This window comes from Lynx rufus, unplaced genomic scaffold, assembly GCF_022079265.1.
Source record: "Lynx rufus isolate CCGP_SWC_20201006 ecotype Redwood Valley unplaced genomic scaffold, mLynRuf1.p SCAF_22, whole genome shotgun sequence".
NCBI lineage: Eukaryota > Metazoa > Chordata > Mammalia > Carnivora > Felidae > Lynx > Lynx rufus.
Genome location: NW_025814837.1, coordinates 16,062,044 through 16,074,448, shown reverse-complemented (window position 1 = coordinate 16,074,448; position 12,405 = coordinate 16,062,044). Strand labels below are relative to the sequence as shown.

The 12,405-nt window shown below is 37.2% G+C and overlaps 1 protein-coding gene across 1 annotated transcript in view; it reads right to left on the bottom strand.

Moving 5' to 3' along the window:
• ZNF521 (zinc finger protein 521) overlaps positions 1–12,405 on the bottom strand; it is a 279,598-nt gene that overhangs the window by 146,518 nt on the left and 120,675 nt on the right. The gene's annotated exons all lie outside the window — the stretch shown is intronic.

Genomic DNA, 12,405 nt, shown 5'->3' with positions numbered 1-12,405 from the left:
AATAAACGTTGAAAAAAAAATTAAAAAAAAAAATATATATATATATTTTAGGGGCGCCTGGGTAGCTCAGTCAGTTATGCGTCCGACTTCAACTCAGGTCACGATCTCGCGGTCGGTGAGTTCGAGCCCCGCGACGGGCTCTGGGCTGATGGCTTCAGATTCTGTGTTTCCCTCTCTCTCTGCCCCTCCCCCGTTCATGCTCTGTCTCTCCCTGTCTCAAAAATAAATAAACGTTAAAAATATATATATATATATATTTTTTTTAAAATTGTTGGAAGTTTTCATTGGAGTAGCTATGAATTTATGGATCAAAGTAAGGATATTTGACAACTTCACAGTATTGAATCTTCTTTTCCATGAACAAGTTAAACGTAATCATTATTTAGGTCTTGAAAAATATTTTCCAATAATGTTGTGCCATTTTTGTCCATAAATGCCTTGAACAGCTTAGATTTTATTTCTAAGTATCCTAATTTTTTGTGTTTATTATATATATAGAATTCTTTTACAACTTACATTTTTTCACTTTTGGCTGGTGAATAAAAATCTAATTGACTTCTATGAGTTGATTTGGTACCCAGAAAATTCGCTAAAGTTTTATTCATTATAATAATTTATCTTTAGATACTTTGGCTATTGTTTTACACACAAACATAAGGTCTCCAAATGACAGTTTGATTTTTTCTTTTCAGTTTTAGTGCTCCCTACTTTTTTATACTTAACTACATTTTTATTTTATCATACATCGCTGGTTAGGTCAACCAACAGAGCTTATTAGTGATTTTATTATAAACCACTAACTGCATTCAAACTTCTCTAATTATGCTTGCTAAAAACAATATTTTAAATAGTCTTTATTAGGGTAAGGAAATCTGTGCCTATTCCAAGTGTTTTTATTTAAGCATGAAAATTTGTTGAATTTAGATTCTTTGGCAACTCGAGATAAACATAGAATTTGTCTCTTTTACACTGCTAACGTGGCAAATTCAATCAATTGCTTTCTTGAGATTGAACCCACCTTGCATTATTGTTATAAGACCATTTTAATCACAGTATAAAATCTTTTACCACAGTGGATTTAGTTTGTTAATATTTTCTTCAAAATTCTTATATGTAAAATCATGAGTAAAATAGTCTAAATTTTTCTTTAATCTCTTTGTCTTGTTTTAACTGGAGATTAAACAAATTAGAGTGTCCTTTCTTTTTGTATTTTCTGGCACAGCTTTGGAGTTATGTATATGTTCTGGTATTTTCTTTGTGGGAAGGCTTTCAACACTTTATTAAACTCTTTAATGTTTAGGGAATCATTCTACTTTCTTTTTTATCTTGAGCCAGCTTTGGTAACATACTATGCTAAAACTGTTTCCATATAATCAAACTTATACAGTTATTTGTATAAGACTATTCAAAATATTCACTTATTTTTTTATCTTGTGCATTTTTGTTTTTTTAAATAAAAGTTAAAATTGAGAAATAGCACATATATATGCATGTGTGTGTATATATATATATATATATATATATATATATAATCTTAAGTGTATTGCTTGATGAAATTTTACATACGTATATAACAGTGTAACCACCACATAGATCAAGATATGGAACATTTCTAGCAACCAAAAAAATCCCTTTTGCCCCTTCCCAGTTCGTACCATTCCAGAGGTAACTATTCTGACTTTGATCATCACAGATTAGTTTTGCCTATTCTCACGCTTTAGGTGAGTGGAGTCATGTAGTGGTATGTGTCTGGTTTCTTTTTGTGAACATTGTATATATGAGTCACTAAGATTGTTATATAGCAGTGGCTCATTCCTCTTCATTGTTGTGTACTATTCCATTGTGTGACTAGAATGATTTCATACCATTACATGAATGTATTTATTCATTTAATTTTGACAGGCATTTTGATTGACTGTAACTTGAATCTTATACGCAAAAATATGTTATAAATATTCTTGTTCATAATCTGTGGTAAACATTAGCTCTCGTATCTTTTAGATACAGACCTAGGAACAGAATTTATGGGTCACAAAGTAGGCTAGTATTCAACTTTAGTATATACTGCCCAGCAATTTTTTATAGCAATTTTATAAAATTATACTGTCACTAGTAAAATGAGAGAGTTTCAACTGCTCTCCATTCTTGCAAAATAAGAACTTTTGCATTCATTTTTATTTCAGTCATTGTGGTATGTGTAGTGGCTCTCCAACTATCTTTTAAACTTTTTTTTAACGTTTTATTTTCTGTTTTAAGAGACAGAGAGGGACAGAGCACGAGCAGGGGAGGGGCAGAGAGAGAAGGAAACAGAATTCAAAGCTGAGCTGTCAGCACAGAGCCCAATGCAGGGCTTGAACCCACGTACACGACATCATGACCTGAGCTGATGGATGTTCAACTGACTGAGCCACCCAGGAGCCCCGTCTCCTACTATCTTTTAAATTTCTGCATATATGATATTATGGCTCCCCTTCATTATTACTATTTAATGTTATTTTTTTAACTTGATTAATTTCACCAGAAGTTCATACATTTTATTAGTCTTTTCATAGAACTAGCTTTTTAGTTCATTGTTAGTTTTCTATTTCATTACTTTTGGTCTTTGCTTTATAATTTTCGTCTCTTCTGTTTTTTTCATGGGCTTGTTTTGTTGTTCTGGTCTGAATGTCTTAAGTTGGATGTTTAGCTTATTGATATCATGACTTTTTAAATTTTCCAATATGTATACTTACACTGTAACAATTTTTCTTCTAGGTACTGCTTTGTTTCCATCTCCCAGGTTCTGCGGTACAGTTATTTTTCAGTTCTAAGTATTTTTAATTTCTCTTTTTATGCCCCCTTTGTTCCATGTGTGATTTTAATTTTAAAATTTATGGAGGTTTTTAAAAAGACACCTTTTTCATGTATCATATATTTGTACTGTGGCCAGAGAATGTGATTTTGTGTGAACCTAAGCTTTTAAAGTTTATACTGTTTTTTTAATGTTTTTTAAAATGTTTTTTGAATGTTTATTCAGTTTTGAGAGACAAGAGAGATAGAGTGCAAGCAGGAGAGGGGCTGAGAGAGAGGGAGACACAGAATCTGAAACAGGCTCTAGGCACTGAGCTGTAGGCACAGAGCCCAATGCGGGGCTCAAACTCACAAACAGCTAGATCATGACCTGAGCCGAAGTTGGATGCTTAACTGACTAAGCCACCCAGGTGCCCCTACGCTATTTTTTATAGAGGACCTCCTTTATGATAGGCAAAGAGTGAAGGTGAGCAATCAGTGTACAGGTGTGGCCTGGACAGGGAATGCATGAAATGTTAACAGCAGGAGTGGTTGACACAAAATGTTTGAAGAATAGAGAAGGTATAGGAGATACAAACAAAGTTTCAGACCAAAATGACTAGGACAAAGATGGAACGCTGTCAAAAATGGGAAAAGAAATTGTGATTCGATTTGGTTAAAGGGCTAGAAGAATGTAGAACCCGTAATGTCAAATGGGTAGCTGAAAATCCAAGATTGGGCCTCAGAATGAGGTTGACATTTGAAATTTGCTATTTTAGTCATCTGTGTGGGGCAATAATTAATAGGAAACAAGTAATAGGAAATGCGGGTGAGGGGAAGAGAAGTGCAGATTAGCCAAATTATGGAAAGAGCCTAAATGTCCATCAACTGACAAATGGATAAAGAAGATGTGGTTTATATATACAATGGAATACTACTTGGCAATAAAAAGAATGAAATCCTGTCATCTGCAGCAATGTGGACAGAACTGGAAGGTATTATGCTGAGTGAAATAAGTCAGTCAGAGAAAGACATATATCATGTTTTCACTCATATGTGGATCTTGAGAAACTTAACAGAAGACCATGGGGGGAAGGGAAGGGGGAAAAATAGTTAAAAACAGAAAGGGAGGGAGGCAAACCATAAAAGACTCTTAAATACAGAGAACAAACTGAGGGTTGATGGGGGAGTGGGGGGTATGGGGGAGAGGGGGAAATGGGTGATGGGCATTGAGGAGGGCACTTGTTGGGATGAGCACTGGGTGTTGTATGTAAGCAATGAACCATGGGAATCTACCCCAAAAACCAAGAACACACTTCATACACTGTATGTTAGCCAATTTGACAATTTTGATTTTCTTTCATTATTCAAAATCATCTTACATATTTACTAATTTCTATCTCAACACCATTTAAGCCAAAACATAAAATGTTCCTCCTAAATGGAATTTTACCACCGCATATGGTGATTCCACACTCTTTTGGCCTAGTACTCAAAGAACAAATATTATGTACAATTCAAGATTTATGGTTGTATACAAAAACATTCCGACTTCTGAATTCCATATTTGGAACCATATGGAACACATCAGCATAAAAATCCAGAGCTGGAAAGAAGTGAAGAAAATGGAGGGATGGTAGTGGCAGCAAGTTCAATGTATGGAGCAATGATCAATGCAAGGTAAGCATAGGACTAGGGACAAAGCGTGGGCATGAGACAGCTGCTTTCATGTTCCATGCCTTGATAATTATGCCAGGGGTCTTAACTCTCTGTACTAGTACACTATAGATGCCAAACAAACATTGAACATACCAACAATAAATCTGAAAGCAGCCCAAACTTGGCAAAGCAACTCATTCTATTTCAAGAGCATCTTGAATCTTACAGATTTATTTAGTCATGTAAATTTTCTATTTAATTTTAAAATATTATTGGGGTGCCTGGGTGGCTCAGTCAGTTAAGCGTCTGACTTCCACTCAGGTCATGATCTCAAGGTTCCTGAGTTTGAGCCCCATGTCAGGCTCTGTGCTGACAGCTGCTTCGGATTCTGTGCCTGCTTCAGATTCTGTGTCTCCCTCTCTCTCTGCCGTCTCCCACTCGCACTCTCTCTCTCTCACTCTCAAAAACAAACATTAAAAAAATGTTTTTAAGTAAAAATGTGGATCGGTTTAACCTTAAAAATGTTGAACAATCTTTAAAAAATATATATATATATATATGTAAAATATATATATATATATTTTAAAAATTGTTTTACATATATATGTATATGTATATAATAATACATATACTATTTACCTAGGGGGCACCTAGGTGGCTCAGTCAGTTGAGCGTCTTACTCTTGATTTCAGCACAGGTCGTGATTCCAGGGTCATGGGATCAAGCCCTGTATCGGGCTCTGCACTGAGCGTAGAGCCTACTGAAGATTCTGCCTGTCTTCCTCTGCCCCTCTCCCCTGCTCTCTCTCTTTCTTAAAAAAAAATATTATATATATGTGTGTGTGTGTGTGTGTGTGTGTACATAAAATTTACCTGGAAGAAGCTTACTTAATTTTTGCTCTTTTAACTTAGCAAAACTTAGTATCAGCAATTTAAAATTAAAATCTTAAATCCAGCTTCTTATGGAAAATTTTTATTACATAAAACAAAATAAAACAGAACTGTGGAACATGACTGAGTTCTGAATTACCACCATGTACATTGCCATTTTCTGTACAAGAACCATGAAGAAAGAATATTGACTTCAAGGCACTCAGACCTTCATATTGAAGGTGATCTTTGGATTGTTAGAAACCTCAAGTCTTTTAGCTTATTTTAATATTTTTAGATCAAACTTGACTTTAAAGCATGCAGGCACAGTTGGGTAAACTTATCTATATCTCTATGTATGAGTTACTAGATATGCATACATATACATCTAAAGATGGGATAGATACTTTTTTTGTTACTTTGAAGTACTTAACTATGTTCATTTATTCAACTGATATTTACTGAGACCTCATGACAAACATGTTGGGTATTCAGAGGTGAGAAAAGGGAAGAAGGAAATAAACAAGTACACAAATAATAATTTGAAGCGAAAATCCTAGGAGGATACTAACTTTGATAAGTTTCTGGGGGGAAGCCCATCTGATAGATGAGAAAGGTGCAGACAGGCTGATCCAGAAGAGTAGCCCAGGTAAATAGGTGGCTCAATGTGAAGCCTCGAAAGCAGACCCCTACTCAGGAGGCCAGGAGGCCAGGCACAGTGTGTGAGGAGGCACCCCAGCAAGGTGAGAGCAACCAGCTACAGCCAGACTATGTGTGGCCTCATAAGCTGGTGAGAGGCTGGGCGTGTATTTGAGGGAAGTGGGAAGTCTTTGAAGAATTTTAAAAGACTCCATAATTTACATGTCTGCCAGATTCCATCCAGCGCAGCAGGAAGGATGGATTGGAAGCGTGCAGAAGACGGAGAGACTCCATTAGGAAACGACTGCAGTGTCCGGGCGAGGATGCAGCCCAGACCATGAAGATGGCTTCGGACATAGAAACTCATGGATGAGATACTCATTAAAGGCACAATCAACAGTACTCATTAACAGATTAGATGTGGGGAATGAGGAGAAGGGAAAAAAATCAGGAATAATTCCCAGGTTTCTTGCTTGAATAACTGGGTGTAGGGTGGCTCCCTTTACTAAAATGATGGAAGTCTGGAAAACGAAATCAGTTTCAGGAGAGAAAATCAAGCGTTTAGGCTGTATTCATTACACTTCAAATATCTAGAAGAGATACAAATGAAAAAGTCAAGCTGTCAGTAGCACACAGTAATCTGGAACTAAGAAGAGGTGCAAGCTATGAATATAAATTTGGGAATTCTTAGCATAGAGATAGTTACAGCCACATGAATAGATGAGATGCTGTTGGGAGAGTAGACAGTGAAGAAAAAGAGGGCCAACGATGAGCCTCAAAGAATCCCTACACTTTTAGAACAGGCACCGGAGGAAAACCTCCAAAGGCCAAAATAGGAAGAAAACTAGGAGAGGAAATGCCATAAGTCACAGGAGCATGTCGAGAAAGAGCTGTCTACTGGGCCTTATGCTAAGGATGAAGACAGAAAGGCTCACTTTGGAATCTGGAGACCACTGACCAAGTTGGTGGGACCACGTACAACTTCTTTGGGAAAGCAGGACTTGACTGGAATAGAATGATGAACAGTAGACAGGACCATGTTCACGACGTCTATGATGGAACTTCAACGATGGTGCAACGTTTTGAGTCCAAATGGAGTAAAAAAGCACGGATACTGATCCTAAAATTAACATGCTCAGAAGAAGAGCATACATTTATCCAACACCTTCTAGGTTTCTGTCATTGTAGCAGGTGGCTCCTGTATGAAAAAAGCTAGGTGGCCAGCTGTCCTGCCATGTTGCCATGTATGGGAAAAGGCTCTGGGCAAGCCACCAGCCAGACACAGCTCCACAACACCCACCCACAGAGCATTTGCCTATTGTGGGCCGGGCGCTGTCATGGGCATTAGAAATATGACATTGAGTAAATTCTTCCCCTGAGGAATTCATAGGAAGGGAAACATAAAGAGGTAATTATAAAGCAATGTGACTATTTTTATATATTTAGGATGTATTGTATACACAGAGCATTCAAGGGGAGAAGAGATGTTTGGAGTGGGAAGTCGGGGTCACAGGAAGCCTTCTAGAGTAGTTGATCTCCGAATAGAGGTTAAGGTGGACAGCCTTACAGAAGGTGGAGCACAGTCAGGAGGAAAGAGATTATTTGGGCAGAAGGGATAGGGCAGCCTTAGTGAGACACAGATGCACTGTGTCACCTGTGGGTTAATTAAAGTATTTTCAACTGTGGAATAAGGTGTAAGGTAAGAAAAGGAAGGGAAAATTTAGCAGGGGCCGGAACCTGAAGAATCATTCTATGTCACAATAAAAGGATAGTATACTATCCTATGAGGATAAAGGTATAGAGCACTCAAAATATTTCAAATAGGGAGGGACATGCTATTCAGATTTGTGTTTTAGATAGATTGTTCTGGCAGCTTTGTGGAGACGGATTTGAAAATGATAAGACTAAAGTCCAAGGGAACAATTAGGAGGCTGCTTCAGTAGTTTAGTGAAAGATGATCAGAGATTGAATTATAAATGTGGTAAGGGGATGGAGAGGAAGGGATTGATCTAAGAAATATATATGAGCTGAAACAGAGATCACTTGATGACCAACTGGATGTGGAGAAAAGGGAGACAAGAAAATCAATGGCTCCACAAGTGAAATAGAAAATATAAGAAAAGAAGCAGGTTCGGAGAAATTATGAGTTCAGTTTTGGTCCCACTGATTTTAAAATGCATGGAAACATGTGAGTGAATATATCAAGAAGGCAGCTGTGTGTAGGAGTCTGAAAATCACTGGAAAGGGGGTAAGTCCTAGATACCATTTTTAAAATCAGTTTCATTGAGATGTAATTCACATATGAAAATTCACTAATTTTATACCTGGTGAGTATTAATAAATGCATCCAGTCATGTAACCACCACCAGAGTCAAGATACAGAATATTTCCATCAGCCCCCGGAAGTTCCCTCCTGCATTTTGGAGACATCATTTGGAGTCATCCATAAAATGTGATAGCTGGAGCCATGGGAGTGGATGAAGCCACATAGAGCGGGTATGCAGAGTAACAGTAGCAATGGGCCTTAATGTATAGGAGCAGACAGAGTACGAAGAAGGGTACAGATCATTCTGTGAAGGGAACCAGGAGAGAAAACAGAGGTTAGATAAAGAGGAAGTGGCCAACAGTGACAAGTAGAACAGTACACAAACTAGGGTAAGTTCTCTTTAAAAAAAAAAAAAAAAAGGCACTGCACTGGTCAATTGGATCAATAGAGACCTTAAAGAGGTCAGCTGCAGTAAAGTGATGGAAGCAGACGATCCCTTGCAGTGGGTGGAGGAAGTGAATGACAAGAGAAAATAAGACAGCAATACAGAGAGGATTTTATGAAAAGAATATGGATGAGACTGTAGCTGGAGGAGAGTCCGGTGGATTTATGAGAAGAAAATCCTGAACCTGGAGTTAGAGAGTCAGGTTTTCAGAGCCCTTGTTTACCACTTACGAGCTGTGTCATCTTAGATCTCAATTTATCTGGGCCTGACTCGCTGTCTGTAAAAGGCAGCTTAATCAGATAACCTCCATGGTCCCTCTGGTTCTGATTCTGTGGCACTGTGCGAGTATCCAGCAACACAGACACAACTGGGGACCCTTCCAAGAGCAATTTCAATGCACTGGTAGGGGTGGTGTGATTTGAAATGTGAGTAAATAACCCCGTGAAGAGACGTGCCTACAGAGATCCTGGAGAAATGGAAGCAGGAGGACCCATCTTCTAATGTCATCGTGAGAAAACATTTTGAGGTCCAGATGGGGCAGAACCTGACCAGACAGATCAGTGTCAATGAACTGCAGAAGAAGAACTAACATTTATTCAACACACAGTAAATGTCAGTAACTCTGTGAGGTGTTTCATGTATGGAAAAATCTAGATGGTCAGCATTTCCCCTGTGTCAGGTTATCTCTACCATTTATGGAATCATTGTAGGTATCGTTGTAGGTTATGCATAAATGTATACCATACTCAATCTTTAAGAGCAAAAGGGAAATGAATAGGTTCCCCCAAATATTTTATTCAAAACAAAGACTCCATAGCAAAATTAGATTGATAATTATAGGATTTTGGCACAAAGAAAACATTTTTCACAAATTCCGAAAGCATTATGCAGAAAAAAACGGGGTTGACATTCAGATCTTTTGTCTTTAATTCCAAATTTCTCCATTACGTGACAGCTACCTGCTATTATTCTTCTTTTAAGTGTCATGTGTCTGTCTTTCATCCATTTCTTAGATCACATGCGTTTATACAATGCTTATCCCTCCCTAGATTATATCTAAATCCCTTTTAAATAGGTAATCTAGTCCCGACCAAAAAAAACCATTCTTTTCAGTCTTGGAAATATTCATTCCAGTGTCTACCAATACCCTTATGTGATCACAAGTCACAGTCCAGAAAAAATTCTAATCTTGCTCTTGACAATATCTGTGTATCCAGGTTTTATTATCTCCCGTGGTCTTCTTTTCTCTTCTGAAGTCTCAATCCTCAGCCAGAAGAAGAGATGAAAATACCACCTATGTCACTAAGTCCTTCATTCCTACCTAGGACATCTAAGTCAATAGACATACATGTCAGACATCTTTTTGTGATAAAATGTATTCCCACATGGCATACCTGTCTTTTAGCAAAGACTTATGTAATAACTTCTCTCTTACCTAGATGGTAAAAAAATTTACACAACACTCATGCAAAGTCACAGAAGCTTAACTTGACTAACAAAGAATGTGAACAAATTAATTTTTATGACATGACTTTTTCTTGCTGATGTATTATTTGGGGACTTTTTTTCGTAAAATTCCACGTATGAAAGATAATTTTCTATGTCAAGTCCAAATAATATGGCCTACTGTACATTTTTAATTATAGAGGATATCAGAAAGGAAGGGAGCACATGAAACTTTATGACTTTAATAGTATAATGCAGAAAAAATAATAACAATGGATGAAAATGTCAAACAAATTAGTGAACTTTTGAAGCACAAAGGAAATATATATAAATGAATCCTTATATCTGATTGATTAAGGACATTGCTACAAGGTCTCATAAGCCCGGCTTAATAAGGAGGTACCCTTCTGAAAGAGTCACTTTTAACTCGAGGTATTTCAGTGCTTAAAAAACACTATTGTAATAATTACAAGTAAGAAGTACTTTTCAAATATTTTATACATTATTCTATGTAAGTGCAGGATGTAGTTCAACTTTATCATTAAGATTTTAGGTATAATTAAATACTTGACCATCCCTTAATGATAAATTCTCTAAGCAAATAACTCTAACCAAATTAACGTGTAAAGACTATTTATAGGTCCTCCCTCATTAAAAAAATTTTCACCTCAAATGGTATTATAATACATAGCAATTTAGGAATATCAGAAAACATAAGCCAGGAACAGATGAGAAGGAACAGGCACATACATTCCTTTCCACAATCTACTAGAAACAAGAGCCCCATTTTGCTTGATTTTTAACGAACACACCACCACAATCACTCACACGCACGCGCACACACACACACACACACACAAATACAGTCATTTTAAATCAATTTTATGCACCATTTAAATCGAACATGAATATACAAACTCCTCTATATGTGCTAAGCATAGCAAAATTAAAAAAGGGGGAGAGGAATAATTTTCTACATAAACGGATTTCTAAAATTCTCATTCATAAGCATTTTAAAAATAAGACCTTTTCGGGACAAGTGGATAAATTTGAATATGGACTTCTTATAGATGATATTACAGATCCACTAGATTTCTTTAACCGATTTAGTTAATTGCCTTAATTAATAATGTTGTGGTTAAATAGGAAGGTGTCCTTATTCTTAGAAAAATAATGATGTCTGAAACTCACTTTCATGTGGTTCAGGTGAATAAAAAGGTTGCAGAGAGAGAGAGAGAGAGAGAGAGAGAGAGAGAATAATGTGACAAAATGTTCATATCCGGTATATCTGTGATACGGATACACAAACACACATGCTTTCACTGTCTTATTCTTTTAGCTTTTCTGTAGGCTTAGACATCTCATGAAATAAAAAGTTGGAAAAAACAATTCATTTCATATGATCCTAACTACCAAGAGAAACTATTTGATCCAACACGTGAGCCAGGAGCCATTATCAAAGCTATGTTCTTGCAGCTGTCCTCATCAGTTGGAAAGGACTTCATTTATTTAAATGAGAGAGAGGTGCAGATTTCCTTGGAAGGAAAGAAAGGGAAGCAGCTTCAAAGTTTGGGAGCTTGCCTGTCACGCAGATGCCACATTTCAGGAGGATGGGCTCTGTGTCAGTCTTCCCGACTCTCCCCTACCAGCTGACTGATGGCTATCTGCAGGGACACGCAGGGGGGCCTCCAAGAGGGTGTGAGTGCAGAGACAAGATAAGGAAAATGCAGTGACCCCAAACTGAAGGGAAATGGATCTCCCTGGGGTCTGCATTTGGATGGATCTCCAGATAGGGGCAGGTAGGGAAGTGGAAAAGAACTCTTGGAAAGCAGGTGATAAAGCATAAAGAAATTATAATAAAATGAACCATCCTCTGCTCAGCTTCAAGGACTGATGACTTCTAAAACTATTTCATTGTAAATGAACTTATTTTTCATACTCGTTATGGCAAAGAAGGCATGAAACCACTCTTAAACTAAGAAAAAAAAATCCACTTTAATTGTGAAACCCAAAACCAGACAGTGAAGACTCGGGGATATTTAAGGGGATGCCTTTTAAAGGAACGTTGGGCACGTGACGCTTAATAAATGTAGCGGCTTTTACAAAACCCTGTTGTGAGAAAATATTTTGCTCACTACCCAGAAGACAAAGAGAAACAGTGAGTGTTGACAACATGGTATTATAAAGCCGCCCCTACCCAATTTGTTATCCACAAATATATATATTCTTTTTAATTTACTCTAAGCCAGCATGTTGGCCCATTGCATCTTACTTTTATGTCATTATCTCTCTGCCATACACACAAGTCATAG